Below are 7586 nucleotides of genomic sequence, written 5' to 3' on the forward strand. Positions count from 1 at the left end.
AATTTCCTAATTTATCTATTGATTTGTGGTTAATATTGGTTCTCACAGTTACCACAAACAACTCAGTTCTCCCTTGAATATGCCCCTATATATATATATATATATATATATATATATATATATATTTATCAATGATAACCAAGTAATCAATTTTCACATGTAAAATGGTTGTTGCTCTATTTATAGGCAAGCACTCAAAGCTACAAAAAGGACCACAATTGTCTCAACACAGAGGCCAAAGGGTCCGTTACTGTCTATTATCCACATTTATTTACGATTTTGTTAATCCCTCTAGTTGTACTCGGCTTATTAGTAGAGATCAAACTTTGTTAAAATAAGCAGTTTATTACAAAACATACCAGTACAAGAGGAAACAAAGGGAAAGGTTTCAGTAAGACATAGAAAACCAACCACCAAAATAATCCGAAAGAAGAAGTTGAGGGGACTACATCAAGAAAACAAGACTAAAGTACAACAAGAAACATTGCAAGCTCTCGTAAAACCAACCACACCCAACAAACTCAAAAAACAACAAACCCGATGCAAACCCATGTGGCCATCCGTCCCTTGTCCTTCACATCATTCACATCAGAGCTCTAGCCTCTTAAAAGATCAATGATTCAAACATCACCAAAGGTTTTTGTTTGGATAAACATATATTTTACGATATTATGTTTAGGGGGTGTTTGTGATTGCTTATTTTAGGTGTTTTTTTGACTTATTTCAGTCTGGCAGCGGTGATAAACTAAATGCTAGTGTTTGGATGAAAAAAAATAAAACTGCTTATACCGGTGTCAAACCGGTAATAAACAATTTTTGATAAGTTAATCATTTCTGACTTATGGAAAACTATTTATTACCAGTTTATCATTTTAACTTTGTTCTATAATGTTAGTTAATTATTAATTTTATTGATATAAATTATTAATCTTATTGATATAAATTTTTGTCAAAGAAATTATTATAAATGATGAAAAATAAATTTTTACATGTTAAAAAATCAAACAAGTCAATAATATGGAAGACCGTCTTTTTTTTTATCATTTTACATATTTAAGCAAAATTTGTCAAACACTAAAAAACAACTTATCAGCTTATTGCTTTTTGATACCACTATAAGCTAATCCAAACACTTTTTACAAAACTCCGGTTTAATACCACATAAGTTAATAAACACTTTTACAAAAAAACATAAGTTGTTTTAAATAAGCAATCCCAAACACCCCCTTTAATTAAAACGCTAAAAGTACTACACATATGTATGTGTATGTATATAATGTGAATAATGTATATATATATATATATATATATATATATATATATATATAAAATGTATACATGTATTGCTTATTTCATAGATAAAGAAAGAAGAGGGAGGCCCAATTAAGGCCCAAAACCTCACGAGTATAGTCTTGATCCACAATTAGCTCCCTTGGGCAATTGGTACAAGTCATGAGGAGTCAGGACTATGTATACGGATCTCTATAACTCATGAATACTACTCATACGAATATTATCGATTTATCGTGGAAAGTTGCTCGGTATTGGCATCAATATTGTTCATAAACCCGTTTGCAACGGGCATATTGGAAGGACGGTGCGGAATTATTGGGTACATACATTTTCCTATGGTGTTTTTTTCTAATATTTTTATGTTTAATGTAGCAAATTCTAAAGGATCGTAATGGATAATTAAGATAGTTAAAAGAACGTATTAAAATGATAACATTTATTCGAATAATTGAAATATAGCATTCAAACCGTTAGCTAAGAGTTCGTATACAAGTGTTTCACACTCTTGTCATTTGGAAGTTCATATAAGTGTTTCATGATTAGTATTTGTGATGGGAAAAGTATGTGACATGTGTAGGTTACAATACTCGAACAAATTCGATTAGACGTATATAAATAAGATATTAGTTTTATGTGATTTAAAACATAAGATCAATATTTTCCACATGTTATATGCATGCTATATGTTTTAAAAGCTTTAAGAATGCCACCGATTTACATAGCACCGTTATGAACTAAAATGTTTTGGGACAATATGAGGGTCATGTGCTAGTACATTGGTACTATCGCAAGGGTAACAATGACGATGCACAGTTTCAATATATATATATATATATATATATATATATCTATACTATCTTATTAAGTAAATTTAACAAAAGTCTTAAAATATTAAATGACCAAAATACCCTTTATACTCATTTTTTCACTTTTCATTTTTTCACCCCTTCCTCTCCTCACATACATTCACCCTCTTTTAAATTATAATTTTAAATTTACATTTTGTACCCCTATAATTAATTTATTTTACGTCATTTACTTTTAAATGTTTTATTTTAAACATTTATCAAATTAACATACATAATCGTATATCAATTAAAACATGTTTAAAAAATACATTTTATTTTAACAAGTTACACCATTATAATCGTCTCGTTAATACCTTCGAAATAAGTCCAATATTGAATAGTTTTTGACTTAATTATATTATTATATATTATATATACTGTGAAAAAATATTTTTAATATTTACGATTTATACTTTTATAGTTATTTATTTATATATATACTATATATTTTGGGGTTAGGTTGTCCAAATTGTACTGTATAATATCTTCTTGGGTTTTTTTTTTAAATATATATATACATGTATTAATTCAACTATAATCTGAGTTTCTGGACAAGAAAAAGGGTAAACAGTTGAAATTTTATTCTAAAACCCATCTTTTTTTGTCTTTTCATGACTTATGATCTATCAAATTTGTAGTTTTCTTTATTGGTTTTGAGTGTTTATCTTAAAACTCAAGTTTTTTGGTTCTTTGCTCTTGAAGTAAATTGAATACATTTGTGGAGTCGTTTAAATATGTTGAATTTTAAATATATTGGATTTTAAGCTGTCATACAATTTTTTTCATCGATAGTCTGTAATTGGAACCATAACTCTTATTTATTCAAATAGTATTAATATGTAAAGACCAAATGTAACATATATCATCGTTAAATCTTATCTTATAAAAGCAGTGGAACTTCAAAATCGTTAGATTTCATGGCTCCCGCCGCATTGCGCGGGTACACAACTAAGATAAGATTTATGTGGTACTTCAAAATCATATATATGTAGTAAGGGTACTTTTTTATTCGGTTTGTTTAAATCTGGTATGAATCCTGCTTCATGCTAGTACAGTAATTAGATATTTCATATGTTTATGTTGTTTTAATGTAATAGTTCATTTTAGTTTATTTGCATAGGGGTGTGTTCCGGTGAGAATGAGAGTTAAGATGAGAAGCGTAAGAAGAGATCTCCATCATTGGATGCACATTAGGATAAGATGCACCAGATCAATTTTTGTATCAAGCGTGAATCATGAGTGAGTTTGAGATCAAAAGTAATCAAGGGCCTAGATTTCTTTTTATGTTTCTCACTTTAACTCTCATTCTCACACGATTCTTTCTTTTAATAGTATCACTGATGTTATGTTTATACAAAATGTGTTTACGAGTTGTTTCGTATATACCACGGACTCTCTCAAAGTACGGCTAAATATGAGTATCTATCTGAGGATCAATTAAGGTAGAGATCAACAACAGTAGAGAGAAGATGTGGTCTCATCAAGTATGGCATTATGTTAGTTTACATCTGTTCCATTTTGATAACTCAAAATGTAGTAGATTTTTGTTTCGACTGTTGTTTTTATTGGAAAATCGGGGGTTTTCAGTTCCACGACCAAGTACTTATTACTAACCACGAAATCACAAATAAAAAAGAGTACACATATTCATAGGTTTGATAACTTGCGATCTAGTTGTTTAAGTATTATATTGTGACACCAACTTTTACAGGTTATCGCTTATTATAAATACATATTAAAATATGAATGTAATATAAAAAAATATAAATTATGTGTATGTGTGATTATATGTATATATATATAATGTGTGTATATGTATTGTTATATATAAATAGAAAAAAAATAAAAGAAAAAGGAAAACTACAATTTTGATCAATGAGATAAAGACGTAAAAAGACACATATAACCCTCATTTAATGAATTAATCTAACGAAGTTAATGATCAGGGACTATTTTCAAAGTAAAATGTAAATAATAGAAACGATAATTATAGTTACTGAAGTTTAGGAACTACTTTCTAAAATTGGTATAAACCGCACTGACCAAAATTGTAGTTTACTCTATCTAATTCCCCTCTGTATCGTATATGAATGTCATATCGTTCCAAACATTATTCATTATGTTTAGGAACCCCAAATATATCGAATCGTAATCATTTGTTTAAATAAACACAATAGTAATTAAGACGCTTGTTTTCACAAAATAATAATCAAATTACATATAATAATTAAAATATAGCAATGTAGTTACATTCGTAACATAAATCATGAAGTTTGTACTAAATTTATGTTACGAACTGTAACTGCATTGTTACATAGGGTGTTACTCCGAACAGTTAAAACTAAAAGCGAAATAGCAGTGATATTGTCAACGTATTCAACAAATTGTTTTGACTTGGTTTAGGTTCAATTAAATTATGACTACATGGAGAGATTGCTTAGTAATCAATAGCTTCATGAAAATAAATTGGTTCAAGCTTGAAAGAAAATAATTGCAATCTGAGAACTGAAAGTGAGAGTCCAGTCCGGAGGATAGGAGCTGAGAGGCTAAGATATGACTGCCAAGAGCAATAGTGGGCATTGGAAGTGTTGTGCATTGTAGGTGAGGGACATAAGGCCAGTCATGAATCGTTAGGGCAGAGGTGAGAGTTAGAGGCTAAGAGTGGTAACATTTTTTGGAAAAAGAAGCCAAATAATGAAACTACTATACCCTATTTGAATGTTGGTCTTTATTGCCCTCGGCGACCGCCCTCTTCACCCAGCACTAGGGCTACCCCTGTGTATTGGTTCTAAAATAGCCAAATCACAAGGATGGTGCCTAATTGGTTTGAGCTTGACTCCAAAGATCAAAAGTACCAGGAGGTTCTAGGTTCAAATCCAAGGAGGAATAAAAATCCCCTTGTGGCTATGGAGGTTCAAATGCGGTGACTTCGGGCTATCTGCAAAGCAGGTGGTCGTCATGGGACTAGTCGGCTCGCATAGCGGGTTGGATATCCAGATTAATAAAAAAAAATAGCCATATCTTTTTTACATGCAATAGTCTTTAAACAAGTTCATTATTTGTATCCTTTCCAATCCTAGTTGTATCAAATAGTAACAACACCTTGTCTTATTCAATCCTGACTTCTTGTCTTGTTCAATCCTATCCTTTTATCTTATCCAGTTTGATCTTATAAATTCTTATCCGACATGTCTGCGTACCAAATACTACCTAAGATTATTAATATCCTCTATTTTACTAGTTTAAAAACGTGTAACATATTCTGATAATGTTTTTATTTAAATTATAAAATAATATATAAATGCTCTTGATGTTCGTTAAAGAATATTTTTTAAATCTATATTGTTGATAAATTGAACACTCTATATAATTTGGTAAAAAAACTCCATACATAATCAAATATTACACTTTTTTAAAAGTAAAAAACGCTCGTAGAAGATACTCGATTACTACACTCTTGGCATCAGATCCGTTCTAAATATTTTATAGGCCCTGAACAAGATGTTAAAAAGATTTTCAATAAGTTCCGGAAAATCATTAATAATTTGTTTTGTTATCGTAAGTAAAATTTAATTTAAAAAAATATTAATAATTCATGGAAAACTATTTTTCTGAGTATTATTCGTTGCAAAATCAATCAAATAATAGTTTCTAATTTAATATTATCTTGCATAATTAATTCGTTCCACTATCAAAGACATCATATAATATACACAACTTCAATATATAGATTGACATAATTTGGGATCACAGTTAGCTTTAACTGTTCAAAGTAACACTCTATGTGAAATAATATAAATCAGTTGGATTTGCGTCTCACCTAATGTTAATATTTTTCATCACTGTTTTAAACTTCCAATGGTTAAAAGAAAACTTTTCGGAACCATCAATTTTAGAGGCAAAAAATCATGTTGGTTATAATTTGAGATCTTATTCTTGTTTTATGTTGGATGTTGTGATTAAAAGTTCATAGTACACGATAGACACAAATGAATTGATTGAATACATTTAACATAAATAATTTACTGATCAATCACAAAACCATGAATCACAAAATGACTCTCAGGTAGTAAAACAAATAAAGATAACTATAGGCAGTAGTTTTTTTTACCTTGGTACTTGATAGAAAAATTAGATAATCAGTAAATAAGATCATAATCCTGCTTAACATTTGGGAAGTTTTATTATATAAATTATAAAATACGCGATCTAAGTATGCAATTTGGGTGTCTTTTTCTTCAAATATATATATATATCATATATATACACATAAATATATGTGTATATTTATGTGAACCACATGGGTGATGCCTGATTGGTTTGAGCTTGGACTCCAAAGGTCAAAAGTGTCTGGAGGTCCCAGGTTCAAATTCAAGAAGGAATAAAAATTTTCTTGTGGCCATGGAGGTTCAAATGCGGTAACTTCGAGCTACCTGCAAAGCAGGTGGTTGCCTTGGGATTAGTCGGCTCGCATAACGGGTTGGATATCCAGGTTAATAAAAAAAGATGAAACAGTGTGTTGCGCAGGTTTGACCACGGGCTAAGCCCCACGCCAACCCTTGCGGGCCGACTGCTTGTTCTAGGCTGATGTTTTGGTCTCAATGATTCCTTATTCTTCAGCAACATTACTTCCTTAACCAAAAACTAGGACACCGAGATTAATGATTCAAAATAAAAGATGTTAGGGTCGTACCAAAAATTACGGGCGTTACAACTAAAAAAAGATGTAAAAAGTATACGCCACCTTTATTTAATTTGCTTTTTTCTAGTCGAATATGATTTAAAGAAAAAGCGGATAAAGATTAAATATTAAAGCATCTGCAACTGTGACATTTGTAAGAGCATCTCCAATGGTTGTTTGAAGACGACTTGAATAATACTTGACCTTTGGAGTTAAGGACTTGAAGATGACTTTTTGTACCAACCATTTGTGATTCCTGAAGTCTTTAAAGACACAGATAACCGAAAAAAATGATTAACCTTTTTTATTTATATTTATTATGTCCAAGTATTCGACCATTACGGATGCTCTAAGTTTCAATAACTGGGCCATCAAAGTGATGCCTGCTAATGACAACGATGAACTCTTTTGGTTCGGTGGAAATGAGAGACCTTTTTTTCCTGCAAGGACCGCTCCCTGTTCTTATTTGTGAGCTTATTTACAATATAATAAATATTAGAAAGTGTAAATTACCTTTTCAGTCCCTGTGGTTTGTTGAAATCTTTTATTTTTGTTCGTATGGTTTTAAAATTTCGTTTTTCATCCTTATGATTCATAATTCATTACTTTTTTCATTTTTATGATTTAAAATTTATTGCCTTTTTTAATTCATTCTATTTTAGTTTCTCATACCTAAAAGTAGTGTTTTGGAACCATAGGGGTAAAACCGTAATTTTTAACAAACCATAGAGACTAAAAACGTAACTTACGTTACTAAAGATTAA

The sequence above is a fragment of the Cynara cardunculus genome (genome assembly GCF_001531365.2).
Source record: "Cynara cardunculus var. scolymus isolate 2C chromosome LG 2, CcrdV1, whole genome shotgun sequence".
NCBI lineage: Eukaryota > Viridiplantae > Streptophyta > Magnoliopsida > Asterales > Asteraceae > Cynara > Cynara cardunculus.